A 26,222-nucleotide genomic window follows, 5' to 3' on the forward strand; every position below is an offset into this window, starting at 1 on the left:
AAAATGCTCCTTACATTGATAGATTGAGAGCTTGTGGATTGCAGAGATTGGTTGATAGGCGAAGAAGAGGGGATATGATAGAAACATTTAAATTACTGAAAGGTTTTTATAGGATTGATGCAGGGAAAATGTTTCAGCTGTGTGATAGTGATGGAAGAACAAGAGGTCATCCCTGGAAATTAAAGAAGTGTGTGGTTAACAAAGGTGTCAGAACAAGGTTTTTTGCCTGGAGGGTGGTGAATGAGTGGAATTCATTGCCTGACTTAGTTGTGAGCTCTTTGTCTGTAAATGAATTCAAGAAGAGATATGACAGATATTGTTTTGCTAGTTTGGGTCTCCCATGATGAGTCTACTGACTCCATGGAGATACCCGTAATAATAATAATAATATAACGTTATTGACGTTGAGCAATACTGGACGATGTCACGTGTTCTTGTTCTCGTTCATACAGTCTGAGCTCAGATTGAGGTATGAACGAGAACAAGAACACGTGACATCGTCCAGTATTGTTCAACGTCAATAACGTTATATATCTGCATTCTGTTATTTGAGTTTTATGAATAGCTAGACGGTTATGATTTGTATTTATTAATTCTCTTGTTTAAACTTTAAGTTATACTATTCACCCCCTGAAGATGTAAATCCTATGATTTACGAAACTTGTCAGGAACTATTATTTCAGTGTTTTATATAAATGAATAATAAAAAAATATGGTGTAATCACCGAAATATATCTTTTAAACCAATTAGCCACAGAAGTCTATGCCTACAGGTTTATTACAGTCAAATGAGTTAAGTATTAATCAAATTACAAGTATGTTATATTATTTTTAATTCCCAATTAAAATCAGTATAGAAGAAATTTTATTCTAAATTCCTTCTATGCAAGATTTTGCATAATCAACGTCTTATAATACACAGAATACTCATTTTTATGCAGGAATAGATATTTTTTTCCTGTGTTGTTTCCAAAGACTAGAATAAAAATGTTTCCGTTAAAAAACTTTGCAACCTCAACAAATGCTATGCTGCACAGCAAAAGAAACATTTGGTTTTTTTCTCCTAACATCCACTTTCAAATTTTCAGTTTCAGAAAACATGTGTAACAGCTGTTTGTAATAAAGCCATCGGATATAGTAATCGCTCATGACAAGCGACAACATTCAATTGGATTGGTTGACACAATAACCAATCACAGCCACTAGGTGCTGGATGAGCTCAAAATTTTAGCTCACCCAGCCACACCTTCTCAGCGGTTAAAAAATATTAGAAAGCTAACAATTTGATCCACTGTGCCTCTTTACATCTTTTCAAAGGGCACAAAGGTATATGCATTTCGAAAGCACACCCAGGCTATTAACGCAAATGCGACGCAATGTTTACGTGGCGAAAAGTGCCTTCTTCATGAAGCACTAATGCTTTATCACCCTCGTGAAGAGGACAATGAAGCATTAGTACGTGTTCAATTTCAGGAATTGCGCAAGGTCTGCAAACAATTGGGGGAGTCTTTAATGGGAATAATTGCAAAAATAGAATATGGGTGATACTGATATTTCGTGGATGAGCACCACACACCCGGAATATTCGCCCATGGTGGAGGTCTTCTCCCACAATCAAAGGAATCAAATCAAAAGGAACCACAATCAATACGAATCAAAGCTGTTATACAGCTTTGATTTTCCTTTGATTCATATAAATAATTTGAATGGAAAAGACAATAATATAAAAGTCAAGAATTGAGTATTCTCTACATGGTTCTGCAGAAGGTAGAGATACCTCTTTCCCCAATAAGCCACTCCTTCCAATTACTCTAGGATCTCACTTCTCTTTGAAATGCTCCACTTAAGCCTCAACAGGTGGTTGTTCATTTTTATTTACTTCCTTCTTTCTAGACTTTACCATAAGTTAGCTTACATAAAATCTCTCTCTCAGTACTGCCCTGGATTTATGTAGCCATATGTTTGACCTTTGTTCTTGGTTACATCTTTTTACATGATGTGCCACTAGCATTCTTCCATGCCATTGGAAACCATAGAAGTCTTGGGATTCTCTCATTGTAATGGTTAGTGCATGGACTATATCTATCCATATCACTTACTCTCCACCTCAGAATTATTATTATTAAGTCACACCTCCAGGAAGTCAGGGACTCATCAAGGGAAGTCACACATTACACACACCAGCTGTCATAGCTGTTCTTGAATTCATTCACACTACCTGCACTCACCACAGCTCATCCTTTCATTTCTCTCTATAAAATGAAAAATTTCATCCACTGATATCCTACATGGCCCTTTCAGAGGTATGCAAGTCTCAATCATATCTCCCAGCTTTCTCCTGTCTGCTAGTGTCTGCAGTTTTCACACTCTGTATTCCACAATCCTGTATCATCTTTAATGCTCTCTCTCTCTCTCTCTCTCTCTCTCTCTCTCTCTCTCTCTCTCCACTGCATCAGAATAACCATGAAAACCAGAGCAGAACCTGCACACAATAGTCCAAGGGAGGTCTTATCAAGGCCTAGTAAAGAGACAAAATGACTGTTATCTTTACATGATAATGTTTGTTTTAGCACTGCCATTATCCTTTGAGATGTATTTACAACCTTTGATACAACTTCCTATCTACTAAAACTCTAAGATCCCTAACCTTATCCAGTTTCTTCTAGCACAATCCCACCAACATAATATGACAATGGATATCTAATACACCAAAGTGTGCGATTTCACATTTACTAACATTGAACTGACTGCCATTGTCACTTGCCCACAATTTTAGTCTATTCAAATGATTCTACAAGGTATAGCATATCAGTCACGTTCCTGATTACCCTGCCAATCTTTACATCATCAGCAAATAGCTGTATGTATAGAGTGAATAACAACAGACCAAAGACTGATACTTGTGGTACTCCACTGATTATCTTAAATCGTGGCGATGCATTCCTCATATACAGCTTGCTGACAGATATCAAAAATTGTATATAAGGGATGCGAGATGAGAGTACTTGTAGAATGATTTGAATAGGCTGAAATTGTGGGCAAGTGACAATGGCAATCAGTTCCATTTTAGTAAATGTGAAATCATACACTTTGGTGTGATTAGATATCCATTGTCATATGATGTTGGTGGGATTATGCTAGAAGAAACTGGATCAGGCTAGGCTTAGATGATGGAAGTTTTTTCACTTGGCTATGCTACCAATTATATATTTGGTTTAATCCTTTATCCAAGTGTAAGCAAACAAAGTTTGCACCTGAAGTATTTTCAGGACTGGGGCAACTTGTGGTAAAGGTGGAGTAAGTTCTAATCACCTGGCATAGTATCTCCCATAATGCAAAGCACATCTCCTTGCTGACATGTATAATAACTGGTAATTAGCTTAAGGAATTAACAACACACATAACGGATGCCTTCGATATTTCGGCAACGTCACATTGCCATCTTCAGGAACATACAAATATGGTATGTGCACGCAGGCACTAACAAAAGGTAGTACAACACTAGGCAACTCGTAGCAAAGGTGGAGCAAGCTACCATCACTCCTATCTCAGTATCTCCCACAATGCAAAACACATCTCCTTGAAGATATGTATAATGTTATGCATTAAGGGAAGGGCCACTACCCAGACTAGTTTCGACCTTTATTGAGGTCTCTTCAGTGGGAGCCAGATCCAGAGGTGGAGATACCAAGCAGAAGCAATAGTGAGGTCATCTTTACCTATAGGAGTTGCCAAACAGTGTGCCACCTTTTTATTAAATTACTCTGAATTTAGAGAAAGATGTTAAAAGTTTATTTTTCACTTGGTTAGACTATAATAAATTTAGTTTAATCCTTTATCCAAATGTGAGCAAACAAAGTTTGCACCTGAAAATATCTTCAGGACTGGGGTAAGGTAGTACAACACCGGGAAACTTGTAGCAAAGGTGGAGCTACTCTGGGTCTGGCTCCCACTGAAGAGACCGCAAAAAAGGTCAAAACTAGTCTGAATTATGCATTAAAGGAAGTGGCCCTTCCTTTAATGCATAACATTATACATATCTGCAAGGAGATGTGTTTTGCAATATGGGAGATACTGAGATAGGTGTGATAGTATCTTGCTCCACCTTTGCTACGAGTCGCCTGGTGTTGTACTACCTTACCCCAGTCCTGAAGATATTTTCAGGCACAAACTTTGTTTGCTCCCACTTGGATAAAGGATTAAACTAAATTTATTATAGTCTAACCAAGTGAAAAATAAACTTTCAACATTCAAATGGCTGTCAATTCACTATTAGTAATTGTAAAATTATGCACTTTGGCATAATGAGATATCTAACAGCATATTATACTAGTAGGATTATGTTTGGAGAAACTGACCAAGCTAGAGATCTCAAAGTTGTGGTAGATAGGAAATTGAAGTTCAAAGGTCACATAGCAAAAATTGCAAACACAACTCAGAGGATGATTGCAATGTTCACATAAACATTGATACATATAAGAATATGAAAGTCATTTTGCCTCTTTATAAGGCCTTGATATGAACGCACCTGGACTGTCGTGTGCATATTTGCCCTGGGTTCCAAGGTATAAAGTGTAAAGGCTATAAAGAAGAGTCTATGGAATGTATGTTATGAGGATAGACAGAGTATGTGAATTGCAGAAACTGGTAAACAGGTGAAAGATGGGTGATATAATAAAAGTCTATAAACTTCTGAGAAGGTGTTATAGAATATCAACTCATGAGATTGTTAATTACATGGAAAGTGGAGAGAGGACAAGAGGATACCTGTAGAAGTTAAGTTTGCGTGTAGTTAAGAAAGAGGCAAAAACTAGATTTTTCTCACACAGAACTGACTGAGTAGAAGTTTCCCTGTCAAAGTAGCGAGTATATCTAGTGTGACTGAAATGAAGAGATGGTATGACAGCTGATGCGGGTGATGATGTATGGCCATCCGCAATGAGTCCATGATTCTCAGGAGATCTGATAACAACTTCCCTGAATCATGTATTAACTTATATTACACTCATGGACAGTAAAAGTACTTGATTGATTAGTTTCATATATGTTGTTGTACACTGCAATGCAATTAGTCTACTAATTACTACTCATTGGGGAATACTCATCAACTTGAGCCCACATAGCTAAGCTATCCAGTCACCCACCTTTCATCAATGCAGCAGCTGAATGCATTATCTGTCATTATATTAATTAAAAAACAAGAATACAGCAAAATTCCAAGTTTCTTTGGTGGGGGGGGGTGAACACATGAGAATGTGAAGATCTGGCCAGAAGCACTAGTTGATTCTACACACTCCATACAGATTATATGAAGATCTTCTCCCAGTTATCTGTTTTTGACCTTTAAGCAATCCTCTATTTTATAAACAGAAGATCTGCAGTAGCATTAGTACTTGAATATGTAATTGCATCATCAAAAAAAACTTTGTTTTATTAATGTGTAGCTTTTATATCCTGCAAACAAACAAAACTTGAAAATACACAAAATTAACAGATCATGGTAGATTACACGAAGCTATCATCTACCTGCAACAGACACTGACTGACACACACACACACACATATATATATATATATATATACATATAAATCCTCCATAGCTCAGTCAGTATAAACGAAGCCCTTTGTGGTTGGAAAGACCTGGATTCGATTCTCGTCAGTGATGTGAGACACCTTTTGCTTTTGCCTGGATTTTGCTCCTCTGTATATCACTTGCTGATATCTATCCAGCAGCCACCATCTTATCCATATAACCAGTGTCATATCCATTCCTATTTGTTCATATTTGCATAACAGAGTTCCACATGGTATTCAATCAAATGGATTTGCAAATTCCAGTAGAATCATCGTGTAGCCATTTTCCTTATCCAACTCAGCTGTCACTCCATTATAAAAAGTTAGTAAATTACTAAAGCATGACCAAATGTTCACAAAGCCATGCTGCCACTCTAAGAGTATCATATTCCTATCCACCCATTCCTGAATTCTGTTTTTGAGCATTTTTTCCAGTACTTTTACCACCACTCCTAAGATACTGATTGGTCTATAATTTGCCACTGCAGTCTTAGAATCTCCCCTTATGCAAGGGAATTATTTTGCCCACTTTACACTCCTTTGGAACCCTACCAGAGCTGAGACTTAAAGAGCCTAGTTAGAACATTGCCAGTTCCCTTGCACATTCCTGCAAAATTCAAGCTGCTATCCCATCTGATCCCATAATTGTATTCACACTGAGATTCTGCAATATTCCAAGAACCTCCGATTCATCCACCTCTGGTCCCACATAAGCCTCTGTCATATATGTAACAGCATTAACCTCCCTCTTACTTGCCACATAGCCAAAGAACTCTTTTGGATTTCCCTTGGCCTGCATGGCTAGTTCCATCTCATAATCTGATTTTGCCTTCTTTATCATATTAATTACCCTTTTTTGCCTGATCTTTGTTTTGATCATGAGTTTGCTGGTCACCATTCTCCTTATTATACCCTCCACAGCATATTCTTCTTCTGAAGCTCGTGCATAATGATATTACTCATCCATCTATCTCTTGTTTCATTAACCCTCCTTAACTTAGGTGTACAATTTATCTCTTTTTTATCTATCATACTGAAGATTAAACTGATTCACAATCTTAGCATTCCCAACATAATCAGACAATGCATTCAACTCACCCACCACTCTCTATGTAAAAATAAAATAAAATACTCACCCTCTTATTCATCACTCCTTTGTTCAATTTCCAAGAATAACCCTTAGTTCTTGCCCCATCCTCATTTTCCACTATCTGAAAAATCTCTCTTGTATCCAATCAGTAAACCTCTCAACAACTCAAATATCTTGATCATATCACCCCTTCACCTTCTATCAGCCAAGCTCTGCAGATTACATGAGTTTAGTATATCCTCATAGCTAACATTCTGCAGTTCTGAGACAATTTGGCAACCACCTCTGCCTTCTCCACAGTATCTTAATCCGCTCCATAGCTCAGTGACCAGATCTATAGTACAAATGTGGCCTTCAGGGCCTTACAGAATTACCATTATTATTACAGGCAACTCCAAGGAGTCCTGAGACTTGTCAAGAGAGGCCCTAAACATCATGTCAAGAACTATTCAATATTTGTGTGGTATCTTTCATACTTTGCTTTGAACTCATTCACAGTCATGGCGCCCACAACAGACTCTGGCAATCTATTCCACTCATTCACAACTCTCCAAGCAAAAAACCTAGTTCTAACACCTTGCTAACTATACTCTTACTCAGTTTCCATGGATGGCTCCTAATTAATTCAAAATATACTTATCAGCAATAATTTTCTTTGGTTGTAAATTATAAATTTAGTTTAATCCTCCCCTTACACTTGTATGTATACACCTGTATACATACAAGTGTAAGCAAACAAAGTTTGCACCTGAAGTATCTTCAGAACTGTGGCAACTTGTGGCAAAGGTGGACTAAGTTCTCATCACTTTCCTTAGTATCCCATAATGCAAAGCACATCTCCTTGTGGACATGTATAATCATCATCATGCATATCAAGGATTTAGGCCTAGTGTGGCCTATTCTGCCCTTAGAAATCATCGTTAAATCTTTTAAGAGGACATCCTGGTTTTCTTTTTCCTAATGGCTTGTACTTTAAGGCTTGTTTTGGTAATCTTTCTATGAGGCTGGACATGTATAATGCTATGCATTATGGGAAGGGTCACTACCCAGACTGGTTTCAACTTTTTTTGAGGTCTCTTCAGTAGAAGCCAGACCCAGAGGTGATACCAAGGTTGAAGCAATGCAGAACTCATATTTCCATATGCCAGTTGCCAAAAGTGTCACACCTTATTATTCAATTACTCTGGAATAGAGAAACATGTTGGAAGTTTTTTCACTTGGTTAGACTATAAATTATATATTTAGTTTAATCCTTTATCCAAGTATAAAAAAAAAACTTCCAACAAATTTCTTTGATTGTGCTGTTATAACAAAAAGGGTAAGAGACTGCACCTGATATGCAAATTTTGAAATTTTGGGTGTGTGCGATTACATTCAATCTTTGTCAAATTGTCAATTATTCTCTTTCATCATCATCATCTTCTGCATCTGCGTAGAGCAGGTTGAAGCTACAATGAACAATAACTTTCCAGTCCAATCTATTGGCAGTCAGGTTATTTAAACCTGTAAGAATTCAATCCACTTATACTCTTGATATTTTCTATCCATTTAACCTTCTGGGTCTTCCCAGTGGTTTCTTTGATTCTACTCTTCTATTTTGGAGAATTTGAGGAAAACTTTGGTAGACATTCTGTATACATACATATCACTGTAACTGTTTTTTCTCTGATGTCTTGTTATTATTGAAATATTATAGTGTAATTTTCATCTGATCTCCAGACTGGTTTTTCATTTCAGTCCATGATGTTTTATTCTCTTTATTACTTATTAATAGTAGCCTATTAATGAAATGCGCTAGAATCCCATTGGGAAAACTCCATGCATAAATAATTTCCGTTCCCTGAATAACTGCTAGGAGTATATGTACACACATTCTGTTAATGAAAGAGACTTATTCTGTGGTTGTTTATGTTTGCAGATATCTTTATTCTCAAACATAAAATCTTCTGTTTACAAATCATCTTCATTTACAAAAACATAAAATAATCCATTTACAAATATCTTTAAAAGATATATAAATTTCCATACTGGACACTTGCTATTTCAATTAAGGCTCTCATAATTTCATTTTGTGCTAATTAAAATTTTATTTATTTATTTTGTTCGGTAAAATGAGAAAGTTTTTATTTTAGTAGTTTTTCCGTCTGTAAACTGACTCACATATAGTATTGCCTTAAAATTTTAATTAAATAAAGCAGGTAGAAAGCCAAAATAAAATCCGTAAATTATACTTTACCAACAACAAATGACATTAGTTTTTCGTAGAACTTCAAAGAAAAAACTTGGGAGTGATACTGTTCTTCAAATATGAAGAACAGTATGAATTTTAATATGAATTATCCCAGATTTTGATACAACAGTTGAAAAGTGAATGAAACTTACCAAAATTTTCGTAGCTGCGTTAAATAATTTACATATGGAGAATGTTGACGTTCTGAAAAATTAATTCGTTTCTAAAAACAGAAAAATGTCACACATCACGAAAAAACGATTGCCATGGTAATATTAACCGTCACAATACCACGCCTTATCCCATTTCCGTACCCCATACCTGTTCATCGGCAAAACTTCACATTCAAAAGCATTACACACCTAGGCAAAGTACGCGAGTCACGTGACTTTAATGACGCCCGAGAAGCGGAAGCGACAGGTAACATATACAAGCTCTAGCAGCGTCAATAACCAGTGGTTTCTTATTTTCTTATTTAGTTATACACCATAAGCTTCCAATACAGTTAAAAAAGAAGTGGGAGTGGGCGGATATGAATATAGCAAAAACCACTTAAATAATATGTGTCTACGATAATGAATAATGAATCAACAACGAACGATGAATCTACGGCTACATGGAGGTGACTATATGTGATAATAATAACAATAATCATAATCATCATGCATATCAAGGATTTAGGCCTAGCATGGCCTGTTCCGGCCTCAGAAGTCATCATTGAATCGTTTAAGAGGACGTCCTAGTTTTTTTTTTCCTAATGGCTTGTAGTTTAAGGCTTTATTAATATTATTATTATTATTAAATGTTATGGTGTAGAATTTTTTTTCACTCTAGCTGTTCATCTGATTTTATTAATGTTAATCCTCAGTCCATCCCCCCCCCCCCCAACACACACACACACACACACACACACAAAGTTCGTAATCGATGCCATATTTAGTACTCGAGGCAAACTGCCGATCACGTAAACCGGGAACCAAAAGACCAAATTTACACCTCATCCAAAACATTTTAGACCCAAAACAAATGGAGTTTTGTCGCAGTCTCTGGCAGACGAAAATTGCTCTTATACTAACGTTTACAAATATTCATGCCATAGTGGGATTCGAACCCACAGTTTATCGATAGGAGAATATAGATGCTGTTCATTCTACCAACTCGGTCCATCAGATCTGGCCAAAGAGGTAGCAACCTAGTTTTCAGAATGTAGGTAAAACCATTTAATAAATAAATAAACACATAAAAGTAGTTATTTTTTCAGTGTTCATAAAAAATTCCAGTTGGTATTTATAAAAAAAAATTAAAAAAAAAAAAACACGCCTTATAAAGTTAAGAAGCTATACGTTGTTCTGAAGAGTCTGTGTAGCTCAGTGGATGTAACCCAAAACAGAGAAGGATGAAAATAAAATTCACTCTAAATATGACAAGATCGGGAAATAAAAAAAAGTAAATAAAAAAAAAAAGAAATCTGTACAACTAATAATATAAACAACACACGGCATGACAGTGATGAGTCTAAATTTTAATGGTCTAAATCATAAGGATACTCAACATTTATTAGTAAACCAAATATTTAAATCCTTTCCAGATTATATCTTACATCTTATATTTGACATATCTTAACCCGCGAATCTGCAAGTAATAGTAATAGTGGTGGACTGATAACTCTAATAAAATGAACCCCAGACATTCGGTTACTTTCTCATGAGATACCCATAAGGCATAAAGTTTTAGAAACAGATATAGTAGTAGAAAACAAAGTATGCACATTTATTAATACATATGAAACAACAAAACCTGAAGAAAAAAAATATATTTTGGAAAGAAATGAAACATCATCTATTGCAAAAAAACATTGCCGTAGTTGCAGGAGACATGCATTTTATAGAAATTAAGTTAAAAGACCAAGAGAAAATAACTGAAGTACCACAGAAGGAATGCACTAACATCTTTAAAGATTGTGGACTTATTGATGGTTTCAGGTTTTTATATCCGATGAAAAAAAGAATTCACCCACTTCTCTCCTGGCAATGCATCTAGAATAGACAGAATTTACCTTCCAACCTATCGAAGAATAACTGTAAAGAATGTTAAACATACCCCAGTCGTATTCAGTGATCACTACATAGGAGAGGCTAAACTTCAGTATCCACAAAAAGAAAAACTAAAAACATTTATTAATCGAAACTTTCCGTTATGGAAATTCAATGAAAAGCTATCAGAGGAAAGTGAATTTAATACGGAAGTGGAAATATAATAGTAGAAGCTGAAAAATATGAAAACGCAATCAGTGCATGCGAAATATTTAAATTAAACATCAAAAAGGCAGCTATCCGAATAGGAAGTAAAATAAAGAATCAACAAAAGAGAGAACAGGAAGAAGATATTAAAAAAGTTATCTAGCTTATACTACTCAGACAGAACAAACAAACATGTAAAAGGAAATAAAGCAATTAAAAAATAAAAGAATTACAATACAAGGAAATAGAAGGTGCATGGTTTCGAGCGCGTTTAAAAGCTATAGAAAATGATGAAGGTAAAACATCCACTGCTTGGCTATTTGGAAGAGACAGCAACGAAAGAAGAAGGATAAAGGCTCTGCATTATGAAGGGGAAACATTGCAAGAAGATGCAGACTTGCTGAGAGTTTCCTACAAACACTTCACAGCTCTATTCACAGGAAAAGAAAGTGGTACCATATTGAACGAAATAAATTCATGTCATTTGTACCCAGGATAACTAAAATGGAGACTGAAGAGATTGTTGCCTCCATTACAATATCGGAATGCAAAAATACAATAAAGCATCTCCCGAAAGGAAAATCTCCAGGAGCAGATGGTTTAACTGGCGAATTCTACAAAAGATACTTTCAAAAGTTAGAAAACTTGTTTATGAGGATGATTAAACAAATGTTATAAACACAGGCAAAACCAGAAAACGTCAACGATGAATACATGACATTAATGCCAAGAATTTCCGATCCAGAAAAACTGAAGGATATAAAAAAAAATGGAGAGATATAACATTGTTAAACACTGACTATAAAATTATCTCAAAAATCCTCACAAACCGAATACAGAGATGTCTACAGAAACTTGTATCTCCCACTCAAGCATGTGCAATTAAAGTAAGAAATATAACAGATATCATAACACATCTTAGATGTATATAAGAATACTATCAATTGACCAACAGACCATGCATATTACTAAGTTTAGACATCGAAAGAGCTTTTGACACAGTGAGTCATGAATACATCTTTGAAGTAGCAAAAGTATTAGGATTTGGAGCAAACTTTGCAAACTGGTTTAAAATATTTTATGAAAATGCATAAAGTCATGTATATTATTTCTGGGAAAACTCCCATGTTACTCCTCTTAATAAACTATTATAATTACGGCTATTTTGCCTGCTTCAGTTTAGGAGTGCCCCTGTTTAAATGTCATTGGCTATTTACTCACGGATTATTAGGGCATTGTAGATGTAAATTTACCAAAAGTATATGTAGCATAAGGAAGAGAAATTTGACCAACAGACCATGCATATTACTAAGTTTAGACATCGAAAGAGCTTTTGACACAGTGAGTCATGAATACATCTTTGAAGTAGCAAAAGTATTTACATCTACAATGCCCTAATAATCCGTGCGTAAATAGCCAATGACATTTAAACAGGGGCACTCCTAAACTGAAGCAGGCAAAATAGCCGTAATTATAATATGCACAAAGTCATATAATCATAAATAAAAAAAAAACTCTCCGCACCTGTCCAAATCAATTGTTCCATACGACAAAGGGATCCCCCCCCTCTCTCTCTCTCTCTCTCTCTCTCTCTCTCTCTCTCTATGGCCCGCTTTGAATTAGCAATCGACTAATCAGAGCAATAAACACAAATAAACAAATTCAAGGAACAAATATTCATGAAGAATATTAAACAAAATTGCTAGCTTATGCAGACGACATAACACTTACACTAGAAAATGAAAAATCCATGGAGGAAACAATAAAAATATTGGACTCCTTTGCAAAAGCTTTAGCTCTTAGGGTAAACGTGGCCAAGTCTTACTGTTTAGTGATTGGTGACTGGAAAAAAAGGAACCAGAAATACCGGCTGGAATGTTGAGAAAAAACTACTTGCCAGTATTAGGAATAAACATTGGAGGTATAGACACATATGTAGATCAATGGAAAGAGTTGTATGAAGCCATATTAAAAAAAAATTAATAACATGCGAAATAAACATCTTTCCGTGAAAGGCAAAGCTAGGATGTGCAATATGTAAATATTGTAAATAAAATACCAGACGGTGGTACAAAATGCATAACATTCCAACCATAAACAGTGGGAGGATAAAATTCACACGCTCTTGGCAACATACACATGAGGTTCACAATATGAACCAATTAATGATGAACCAAATATGAACCGTACAACACTCTTTCGTGAAATAGAAGCTAGAGATCTTGGCCTAGTTAACATACACCTAAAGACCTTGATTAGAGGTCATATTATCAGAGCCATAACTGCAGTAAAAGCTCATAATAAATCATACCATGGATATGCAATTGCTTTTCTGCAAAAGTGCCTCCCTGACAAGGTCATCAGCTCTCTTCCTTCGATCAAAAAGAGACTACCCAGAATATTCACCGAAATGGCAAAAGGATACTGGTTTATAGGAAAAAATTACGGCATTGAGAAATTACCATATACGAAAACGAGAGCAATGTATGCAAAGCTAACTAGAACCATTTTTCCAATACCACAGCATCGAGAACAAAAAAGAGAGGAGATCAAACTAAGTTCAGTGTTAAACAATATATTTCGTCTTCCAATAAATTCGTTCTACAAAATCCTTTTCTTTAAAGTTCATCATGCATGTTTGCCAACCAAAATGTGGGTTGTAGCAAAAGGAATACCACTAGATGGTCTTGCAACCTGCCAATTCTGTAAAGAGCCAGAAACACTTAATCACATGATGATTTATTGTAAAAAAGCAGAATAAATCTGGAGTCTTTTTAACTTTTGAATAAGAATATCTGGAGGAGATATACATGTAAATAAGTTCAAGGTGTTTTTATTCAAAATAAAAACACCTTGTAGCAACTTGTATAGGTAAAGTTGATAAGGCTCTGTATTACTAAAACCTTTGGTATTTAGGGTCTAGCTACTCACTGAGACCTCAAAAAAGGTTGAAACTGGTCTGGGTAGTGACCCTACCCATAATGTATTACAGTATACATCTCTTAGTGATATGTGCTTTACATTGTGGAAAATACTAAGAATAGTGATCAGAGCTTTACCCACCTTTACAATGAGTTGCCCTGGTGTTGCACCACCTTTAGACTGGAACTACGTTCAGGCGCAAGCTTAACTGTTTGCTTACTTGGGATTAGAAGTAAAATAACCAAGTTTATAAAATTACTTGATAACCTTAATATATATATGTGTATATATATATATATATATATATATATATATATATATGAATTTTTTTTTACCTTGTGAATAATATATATTAAGGATTCCAAGTAATTTTATAAACTTGGTTTTTTTTTACTCCTTTTACCAAGTAAGCAAAACAGTTAAGCTTGCGCCTGAACGTAGTTCAAGTCTAAAAGGTAGTGCAACACCAGGGCAACTCGTTGTAAAGGTGGATAAAGCTCTGATCACTATTCTTAGATTTCCCAGAATGTAAAACACATCTCACTAGAAGATGTATACTGTTATACATTATGGGTGGGGGGGTCACTACCCAGACCGGTTTCAACCTTTTTTGAGGTCTCCTCAGTGAGTACTGAGGAGACCTAAAAAAAAAAGAGGACTCCCAGACCTCATATATATATATATATATACAGGTAATATCATGTAACTACTGATCAGTTACATTAATATCATGTAACTGATCACTGTTAAAAGCTATGAGAATTAATTTTACAAAATGAATTACTTGTAACAAATAGTAATACCTTTAAGGAGGTTAAAGTATATGCAAACATATGATGAATATATCTATCAATGATGTATCTATTTCACTGTTGTGTATTTATTTTTATTTGTATAATAACAGTAATACAAAGATATTAAGAGTTAAACTTGAATGTAACTAATTGAAATGTCATGTAACTGATCTCTGTTAAAGACTATGAGAAGTAAATTCACAAAATGAATTACTTGTAACAAATGGCAATACCCTTAAGGAGGTTAAACTGGCCAAGACGTCTATAGACGTAGAGGTTATTATGGATGCGAAGTGAATATTAAAATTGTAATACTATTGATATTACATTGAAATATATGATGGATACGAAGCGTATGAGGATGCGTATTTGATCCATAATAGCCGGTAAGGTGGTTAAAACATGTGCAAACATACAATGAATATATTATTATTATTATTATTATTATTATTATTATTATTATTATTATCATCATCATCATCATCATCATCAAAAAAAAATCAGTCAATGCCTTTTTATTCCGTATATGGGGAGTAGGCGAGGCCATTTAGCCCTATCTAACTTTTGGAGACTGAGTGGGCAGTTCAATCTCCACTGGTTTCCAATCAGAGATAGATGGCCCAAGGCTATCACTAATTAAGCGGTACACAGTGAAGAGAGACGGCTCAAATGTGCCGCCATCTCGTGGTCCCTAACCCTAACACAATATATTTAATGACTTAAATAATGTGGGTTCTACGGTCGATTTTCTTGAGTTTACGGGACGAAAAACCCGAGTTTCCGGGAGGAAAAACCCGAGTTTCCGGGAGAAAAAACCCGCTTGCCCATGCAGAGATCGACTAACTCGGGAAGCGGTCGAAAAAAGGCTTAGAAAAATTTCCTCTAGTCGCCGACTAGACTCGAAACCAAGTCTTCCTTCGTGCGGCTGAACGCTTTGGTGTGCAAACGCCACATCCTCTGAGCTACACATTATTATTATTATCTGAGACCTCCAGGGAGTCAAGGACTCATCGAGAATGATGTATCTATTTTACTGCTGTGTATTTATTTTTATTTGTATAATAACAGCAATACAAAGATATTAAGGTTAAACCTGATTGTAACTAATTGAAATGTCATGTGACTGATCCCTGTTAAAGACTATGAGAAATAAATTCACAAAATGAATTACTTGTAACAAATAGTAATACACTACCCCTAAAGAGGTTAAAACAAATGTAAATATGTGATGTATATACCTACTTATTATGTTTTTATTTTTACTGCTATGTATTTATTTGTTATTGATCTGATAACAGTAGTACAAAGGTATTAAGAGTTAAACCTGAATGTAATCTGTATGTATATATCTATTTAGGATGTAAATATTTTACTACTATGTATTTACTTGTTATCGTTTTAATAAAATATACTCAGTGGATGTGGCGTTTGCACACCACAGCACTTAACCACAGGAAGGAAGACTTGGTGTTTCGAATCTAGTTGGTGACTAGAGGAAATTTTTCTAAGCCTTTTTTTTTCGACCGGTTCCCGAGTTAGTCGATCTCTGGCACGGGCGAGCCAGATATTTTGATATCAATGATATTTTGCATGTTTATTTTTTGAGAAATGCACGAAATATTACATTTTTATAGCTATTATTCTTACTACTGCATTATTTTATCATTATATTTATAAAATAAAAATAAATAAATCAGCTAACGCCTTTTATTTCCTTATAGTAGGGAGTAGGCAGTGCCTTTATACCTTATCTAGCTTTTGGAGACAGAGTGGGCAGTTCAATCTCCACCGGTAGCCAATCAGAGATAGCTGGCTCATGTCTATCACTAATTATATCAGCCACCGATGAAGAGGCTGGCAAACAAGTGCTGCCCTCTCTTGGTACCTAACCCTAACAAGATATGTTACTGTCTGAAATAATGTGAGTACAACGGTCGATTTTCTTGAGTTTATGGGATGAAAAATCCGAGTTTCTGGGAGAAAAAACCCGCTTGCCCATGCCAGCGATCGACTAACCCGGGAACCGGTAGAAGAAAGGCTTAGAAAAAGTTCCTCCAGTCGGCGACTAGACTTAAGTCAAACTTCGAGCGACCAAGCGCAGAGGACTTAAGTGCCACTGAGCTACACAGGCTTCCTTTGTTATCTTTATTATTAACATAAACATGATGGACATGTTTATGTTAAGTTCAAATGTCTGCTTATCTTGTTTGTTTTCTCACATGTTTATGAAAAATCATTTGAACTGATGGTATGGTAACACACACACACACACACACACATAGTCCAATCAAAATATTATGACCATCCACCTAAAAGTTTGTAGGCTTATTCTTTCTGTCAGATCTCCTGCACAGCATTGGTTCCCTTGACAAAACTTTATTCTAAGCAGTTTTCCGTTGCAAGCTTTCCAAACTTTCTAGTGAGACTACGAAGTACATGTAAACTTGAAGTTTATTTTTGTTGTTTTGTTTTGTTTTTTCATACTATATAGTCGGCTGCTTTCTATGAATTCAAGTTTCAAAGTGAATTAGACTTGTTGGGTACACAAGTATGATACAAAGATTTTTCCAATAAAAGCTTAAAAGGAAGAGCAAAATAATAAAGCAATAATGACAAAAATAGCAAACTTTTAATTACATATTGCTATTTATTTCTGGGCTTGTGTAGTCCTGTGGAAGTAACGTTTTCGTCCCTAACACTACGCATCTCAAATAAAAATGTTCGAAGTTCGATTCTATCCTCCAAACAAGGAAGTTTTTCTACTTTCTTCAACCGGTTCTCGAGTTCGTCTCTCTGCCACTGTACTGTAAAACAGCGTTTTTCTACTGAATATTTAGGTTTTACATGTCGCAACGCTAATATTTCAGACAATAATATATAGTGTTGGAGTGCAGAATATGGAGGCAGTTGTCTGCTGTATTCTCTTCCCCGAATGCCAATTAAATGAATGATGGACTTCAGCCAGCTATGAGTGATTTGATGAGGCCAGAGAAAGCTTTCCACTTGCGAGAGTCCAAAGTTGCAGCTAAATAACCTAGCCTACTTGATTTGAGGAATAAATGCGTTAGCGGATTTATAAAATTAAATAAATCTGCAAACTCCTTTTATTCCCCAAAGCGAGTAGGCCAGGCCATTTTACTCATGTCTATCTTTTGGGGACTGAGGGAGCAGTCAATAGTCACCCATAGTCAATTAAAGATAGCTGATAAAACTACTCATGACTTAAAATTGCATCTAGTAGTGAGTACGGCACGTGCCACCATCCGCTGATCCCTAATGAAATATATTATTGTCAGAAGTGAGTGTGGATTCCAAGGAGATGTTCTTTAGTAATGGGATTAAAGCATCGACATGAATAAATCCAATTCCACAGTTCTTGCATATAATATGAAAATATGGTATGGTTCTAATTTGGAATGCATACCCACTATACTTTTTAATGCTTATTTTAAGGTGAAATTTTCCCAGAAAGTACACCACTTTCCCAGAACTTGCAACCTTTGTGTATGTTCCTCGCTCTCTACGAATATAAATACTCCATTTACTGCACGAATTTTATCATGATTTGAAATTTGGGGAGGTTACTGAAAATTTTTAAGCCATATCTTTATTTCAATGAAAAATGGTCCAGCCAGAATATTTTCATTTAAAATTACATAAAACGATTTGAAAATTGCACATTAATATTTATTTTCTTCCTGAATAAAATTAGTTATATGAAAAGTAAGTTTCTGTGGTTTAGCAGTTCAGAGGAAAGTTTTCGGTATTGAGATCACATTATTATGTAGAGTTTAACATAAAAAATAAAAAATAAATAAATAAACAATCACAACCCGACAAGTTTTGTAAGTCGTAAGACTTACATCATAAGGGGTACTGGTACATAAAACGTTTACACAACAAAAGCCTATTAACAATTAATTATACGTATTAGATGTTTTTGATAACTTCATAATTGTAGCATATAAGTGATAAACAGAATACAAATAGTAAATTCGTTATTACTGTATGCGTGTCGGAACATTGCTAGTTGTTGCTATCACTTTCTGTAGTATCACATGCGGTATACCGTAGGTCCGGTGCAGTTAAATTTTTGATGAAGTAGACCATACTTGATGCAAAATTAAGTCTTTTTAAAATTGTGTTTTTCATTTTGTATGGATCCAAAGCATTCACGTGGCTATTTAATCAAGTAATTACAGTCATCCCACATGGCACACACATAACGAAACCAATGACTTGATCAAAAAGTTTTCTCATTGACCAGAATAATTAAAAAAATCTTTATCATCAAAATATCCATTAGTCCCAAGAATTTATGCACACCAAAAAACAAAACATTCTGTTACGGCCAATTGTAGATGGAAGAGATTCTTCTTCCCCCATCTTAACAAAATATCTGTGAAATATAATATCACCACACTTAGGAAAAGTATCATTGTAAAAAATAGCTTACATTTTATTGAAAAAGTAAAGGATATTAATATAGAACCTTCAGACATCCTAGCAAGTTTGGACATAGTCTCAGTCTGTTCACCAATGTACCCAGAAATGACAGTGGATTTACTTGTAAATCTTTTCCCGCTGGACACTGTAGGACTATTCAAACACTGCATGGAAAACGCTTTTCATATTTCAAGACAAATATTGGGAATCAAAAGAAGGACTTGCCATGGGATACACCTTTTTTCCAGTCTTAGCCAAACTATTTATGGAAAATTTCAAAAATTTAAATGCATTAAAAATTATTAGAAGAATCCCAAAACTTGGTTACGTTACATTGGTGATAATTTCGTCATTTAGTCGGGATCGGCGAATGAGTTGATTGCTTTTAAAGATTATCTGAACAACTTGCATCTCGATATAAAATTCTACCTTGAACTAGAACAACACAACAAATTATCGTTCTTTTAATATCCTTGTCGAAGTAAACGAAGAGGAAAAAATGTTATCCTTTTCTGTATACAGAACATTTAACACAACAGAATATTTTTTTAAAATGCCACTTTCACACCACCATCCATTGCAAAAGATAGGGATGATTAAATCTTTACAGACAGGCAAATAATATATCATAAAAAATATCACGTCAATTAAAAGGAATGAAGAACAGCACTACCTCAACAGAACATCATACTTAATGATTTTGAACCCAAGACGTCAGAAAAATTCTTAATTCATCTCCTGCAACTCCCTTACTTTCCCCAACAAGATTTCAAGAATGTGATCCCGTTGCCTTATATCAAGAATGTCACAGATGAAGTGGGTGCGTTGCTCTGCGAGAGCAACGTAAAAGTGACTTTTTTACCTTTACACAAATTATCAAGATTCCTACATCCACTAAAACGTCCACCTTGACATATGAAAAAAAAAAAAAAACAGTCGTTTATGAGATTCATTGCTTTTGTGGTATTTGCTATGTAGGTCAGACACGAAGGTGGGGAGAGGTTTTTTATGTCTGAACACGTAAAAAATATCGAAAAAAGAAGAGAGCATAAATCAGGCCTCGTATTCCATGCAATCATTACTGGTCATCCAGTACTTTGACAACTAATAAAAATGTCATATCTTGATCATACCTCTTTCACAAGAAAATTTAAAGAAGCTTCGCGAATTCTTAGGATCCCAACACAATGCAATAAAATTCAAGGCTCAATTTTTCATCAAAAATTTAACTGGCACTGAACTAGGAATTCAGGCGCGAACATTCAGGGTGAGCTAGGTGTGCGGTGATCATCCTCCAAATACCAATATCACAGATATTATATTTTGCATTTATTTCCGTTAAAGACTCCCCTAATTGTTTTCAGACTTCGCGTGATTCCTAAAAGTAAACACTATAGATGAATGCTTCATGAAGAGGAAACTTTTCGACTCGTAAACATTGCATCAAATTCGCTTTAATAGCCCGGGTGTGGTGCGAGTTCAAAAAGCGTACACCTGTGAGTTCTTTGAAAAGATGTTCAGATGGTGCAGCGGGTTAATTTTTTGTGTTCTAGTAGTTTTAAACCGCTCAGGAGGCGAGCTCTGAGGCAATAGCACTTAGAGGCTCTGATTGGTTATTATGTCAACCAATTCAACTGAACGCTGTCATTTGTCATGAGTTGCTGCTTTTGTTTTCTGAGTTTAATCTGTTTTGCGTGTGCCAAGTGTGAACTGATGTGGTAGGCAAGTTTTTAATAATTTTCGATAAATTTATAACTTTTTTGCCTATTGGTCGAAAGATGTAGGCCTCCTCCTCTTCCAGATTTTACATCTTTGAGTAATTAAAATATACCAATAAAATATAGCATTTTCCCGCGTTATTGTTTTCTAATATATCTTAAAACAAACACATTGTCCTCCACTCTTCACAGAATTGGTTACATTTAATTGATAAATAAAAGTATTCAAGAGAACCTGTGTAGCTCAGTGGATGTGGCGTTTGCACACCACTGCGCTTGACCGCACGAAGGAAGACTTCTTGGTTTCGAATCTAGTCGGCGACGAGAAGAAATTTTTCTGTCTTTTTTCGACCGGTTCTCGAGTTACTCGATCTCTTGTACGGGCAAGAGGGTTTTTCGTCCCGTAACCTCAATCGACCGTAGAACCCACATTATTTCTGACATTAAAATACGAGTAGGGACCACGAGATGGCGGCACTTGTTGAGCCGTCTCACTTCACTGCGTGCCGCTTAACCTTGGGCCAGCTATTTCTGATTGGCTGCCAGTGGAGATTGAACTGTCCACTCAGTCTCCAAAAGTTAGATTGGGATGAACGGCCTCGCCTACTCCCTATATACGGGAATAAAAAGGTGTTAGCTGATTTTTTTTTATAAAAGTATTCAAGTTATCCTACAATTAATTACATTAGACCAATCAAAATGAGCACCGATGTGCTATACGCTCTTAAAACTTTCAAGCATAGATAAAAATGCAATCATATGGTCAAAGTGACATGAATTTTGTAGCGCGAGTTGCATAAACCACGACAGCACGCCCAGCCGAAATGGAGACGCGACGCCACTGCCCAGGATTATAACACACGTGGTACCACAGAACGTCATAGCAATAGCTAGCAATGTTCCAACACGCATACAGTAACGAATTTGCAATTTGCATTCTGCTTTATCAATTATATGTTACTGTTATGAATTTATCAAAAATATCTAATGTGTAGATGTTTTCGATAACGCCACATCTCAGTGGATGTGGCGTTTGCACACCACGGCGCTTAACCGCACGAATGAAGACTTGAAGTTTCGAATTTAGTCGGCGACTAGCGGAAATTTTTCTAAGCCTTTTTTTCGACTGGTTCCAGAGTTAGTCCATCTCTTACACGAACAAGCGCTTTTTTTTCTCCCGGAAACTCGGGTTTTTCGTACCGTAAACTCAAGAAAATCGACCGTAGAGCCCACACTATTTCAGACATCAAATATAACGTTTTATGGTAAGTGACCACGAGATGGCGGCATTTGTTGAGCCGCCTCTTTACTGCGTGCCACTTAATTAGTGATAGCCTTGGGCGAGCTATCTCTGATTGGGTACCAAGTGGAGAATGAACTGCCCACTCAGTCTCCAAAGTTAGATAGGGATAAACAGCCTCGCCTACTGCCTATATGGAAATAAAAAAGGTGTTATAGTTCGCCCACGGATTAGAGATCCTTTGACACTTCTGAGCATGTCACAAAAAGGAGAATTCATTCCGATAATAGGGTAATTAACCCGTATTGCGGAATGAGTTGTTTATTACTACACGTCAGAAAATTAACTTCTGTTTTATGATCATTGTAGTTAACTATATAACAGTTGGAAAAATTTACCTATAAAGCACATGGTTTCGCGTGTTGGCGATCAATTCCTACGTCCTTCATTTTCTTCTCCCCTTCAGCATGAATCGACTATTCTTGGCAAGTTTCCAAGTGGAGATCTCAAAAGCGTGGGCATACTATAGCTGATTTTTTTTTATTGTGTTTAATTTGATAATACACTTTTGTTATGTAAAACTTTTATGTACCAGTACCCCTGATGATGCAAGTCTTACGACTTACAAATCTTGTCGGGTATTAATTATTTATTTATTTTTATTAAACTCTTTAATTACATATTAATGTGGTCTCAATACCGAATACTTCCTTCAAAACTGTTTATATTTTCACTTCAATTATTGTTTTTAGTCAAAACATAACAATAAAAGCATTCTGTACTGCATTAACTAACAACGGCTGAAAATTTAACAACTGTGATAATGAATGATGACACTAAATAATAAAACTGTTGTAAATGTACTATTCAATGATTGTTTCAAAATCATTAATAAATCAATATTCATTAATCATTAATGTTTTTACTGGTACTTCCTGTGTGTTTCACTAATGCAATGTTAGTTGGTTTAATGACCAAAGGTATAATATGGACTTTGTGCTTTTTTTCCTTCACAGAAATACAGATTTTTCTGCAGGAGAATAGCACCTGGAGGCTGCGAATGGTTACTGTGTCAACCAGTTCAATTGTATACTGTCATTTGTCATGAGAAAGAACAATGGAAGAACACTTAGCACACAAAATACAGTGGCAGTACCACCTTATATGCCTTTGGTATTTCGAATTCAACTAAGTTTTGGACATTATTCTCAATATACATTGTGGTAGATAAAAACCAGTTGACGAAATACATCCATGTGATCAATACGTGAATAACATATATTTCGCTAAGTAGATACTCGTAATTGAAGCGACATAAATATTAAAATGGCAAGTTACCACAAATTTGTTTGGATAAAAAATATCTTGATTTGAAGGGGTAAAGAATGAAATTTTTTCATTCTTTACTTTTACTGAACCTATCAAAGCCTTCTATCTAAGTTGGTATAGACAAAGGCCTTTGGTCGGAACGACATAGGCTCGATTCTCGTCCATGATATGAAGAACCTTTATCTAGTATCTTTTGACTAAAGGTGAGTTAGCCGGTCTCATACAGAGGTGGAGGTTTATCACCCGGAAACTCGGGTTTTTCGTCCCACAGAACAGGCAGTCGACCCATGAACACACGCGCGCGCGAATTTACAGTCATAAAAATACATACTTAATCCCTCATTAGGAGGGCTGAACCAGTCCTACGGGATGGTTGAGGAATGGGAAACCCCATACGAATAAAAAATAAAATAAAATAAAAAAACAAAAAACAGTGGAAGTGGCACTTTCATCCTCTGCTATATGCAGTCTGAAGATAGACTTAAATTCAAGCCTAGTTGCTGACTGGAGAAATTTTTCTAACATATCTTCGACAGCTTCCGAGTTAGTCAATATTTTGCACAAGCAAGAGAGTTTTTACTCCAGGAAACTCTAGTTTTTCATCCTGTCTCAAGAAAAGCGACCGTAGAACACACATTATTTCAGACAGTAACATATGCTGGTAGAGTTAGATACCAAAAGCTGGAAGCACTTGTTTGCCCATCTCTTCATTGGTTCCTATTATAATTAGTAATAGTCACGAGCTGGCTATCTCTGGTTGTCTGCCAATAGAGATTGCACTGCCCCACTCAGTCTCTAAAAGAAGGGTTAAAAAGGCCTCATCCACCTGTAATGGAATAAAAGGCGTTAACTTGTTATTGTTATTATTATTATTATTATTATTATTATTATTATTATTATTATTATTATTATTATTATTATTATTATTATTATTATTATTATTATTATTATTATTATTATTACATAAGAGAGGGCGCTGTGTAGGCAGACGGACGCACATACGTTGTTATCGCTGCTCCTGGTTTTATAGGTTTAAAGTGGTTTTTCACTGATGTTTATAATTTGAAAGTGCTGCTATTTAATTTTACTAGTCACGCTGAAGACTGGGACGTTTAAATGACCAAAATCTGATAACTAATATTCAAATTTTCAGTGTTGAAAGTCATAGAGCGAAATGCAGTCACGAAACAACGAAGAATAAAGGACGTCGCCATTTTAAAAGTCCTACTACAGTCGCTAACTGGAACAAAGTCTCAAGGTCACTGAGACAGCGCAGGTCAAGCACAATAAGCTGTAGCAAGTGTAATAAGCCATTAAGCGACGAAGGGGACGGGCCGCGTTGATCTGGATGTAACAAAAACAACATTTCCACTGTTCAGGGATCGCAGAAAGCACGTGAAAAGCAAAAGGAGCCGCGAAACGGACTAAATGGTGATGTTTACAATGCCGTGAGAAAACGAAGTACCAAGAACAGACACCAAAGAAAAGTAACGACGCACATCAAGGTATGCTTAATGATCCTAAAATTACAGATAACTTTGATTCATTTAAACTCATGGTGAAGGACTTGTTAAATACACACACATGGAACAAATCAACAAAAAAAATCGAGGAGTGTGAACGTTACATACAGTTCAATAACGAGACCTCTGAAGAAACGTTAGGAACCTTGCGAGAAATAAAGACATAATTAACGGTAGCGATTGAAACACAAGAAACACTCAAGCGCGAGAAAGAACTATGGAAAGCGGTAAACACTCAAGTGTCAAATGGAGCACATGCTACAAAAAGAAAGAAAAAAGAACTTCAAATTGAGAGAATAACAAAAGAAAATACAGAAGACTTAAGTAACATAATGCAACTAATCGGCATCAAAATCAGGATTTAAGTCTCTCAAATCAGGTCTCTCAGACCAACAGAAGTCTGAGAGACTCCATTCTTGCAGCAAGCAAGAAAAACAAGGCCGACAACAACGATCCTAACTGACAACAAACTCCCAACACCAATCTATATAATGGAACACAGGACTCCACACTTCAAAAATCTTTTATACCAAGCAAGAAAGACAAAAACAGAGAAAAACTACAAGTTCCTGTGGACTTAGGATTCACAGATATTTATGAGAAAGAATGAAAACACTCGACTTTATATAATTACAAGTGAACCCGACTTACACAACCTACCAATATAATACACTAACTCTTCAAAAAAACATCAAAAAAACTTCAAAAGAACAACATTAGAAATCACTTAAAAACTATATATTGGAGATCTCAAACACAGTCGAACATATCCAGTCAGACAATATTAACTTCAAGATCTTTGACTCTTTGAAGAAATGGTCAGACAACATTTCCACCAATACCAACTTCACTATCGTATACACACAAACATAAGTATAAAAAACACTGTCTTACACTGATAACACAGCTCAACCACACCATGATAAACACAGATGCGCTAATACTGACCGAAGTTGCAATAAACAACACAGAAATTTACGCATACAACATAAATAATTACCAAACCTACAACTTATGAATACCAAACAAAAGACGAGGTGGCATCGTGGCATTTATCAAAGAAAAATACAATGTGACTGAAAAACAAACTCATTTCGAACATGCGGAAACACTAAT

The 26,222-nt window shown here is 35.7% G+C and overlaps 1 protein-coding gene across 1 annotated transcript in view; it reads right to left on the reverse strand.

Moving 5' to 3' along the window:
• Positions 1 to 9,179, reverse strand: part of Cont (Contactin) — a 458,021-nt gene extending 448,842 nt beyond the window's left edge. The window contains exon 1 of the mRNA XM_090391248.1: positions 9,047 to 9,179. The gene's annotated coding sequence lies outside the window, so the exon portion shown is untranslated. The remainder of the gene's footprint in view (positions 1 to 9,046) is intronic.
• Positions 9,180 to 26,222: the final 17,043 nt, after the last annotated feature.

The sequence above is a fragment of the Typopeltis vanoorti genome, chromosome 1 (assembly GCF_054136105.1).
Source record: "Typopeltis vanoorti isolate ZY-2024b chromosome 1, IOZ_Tvanoo_1.0, whole genome shotgun sequence".
Lineage (NCBI taxonomy): Eukaryota > Metazoa > Arthropoda > Arachnida > Uropygi > Thelyphonidae > Typopeltis > Typopeltis vanoorti.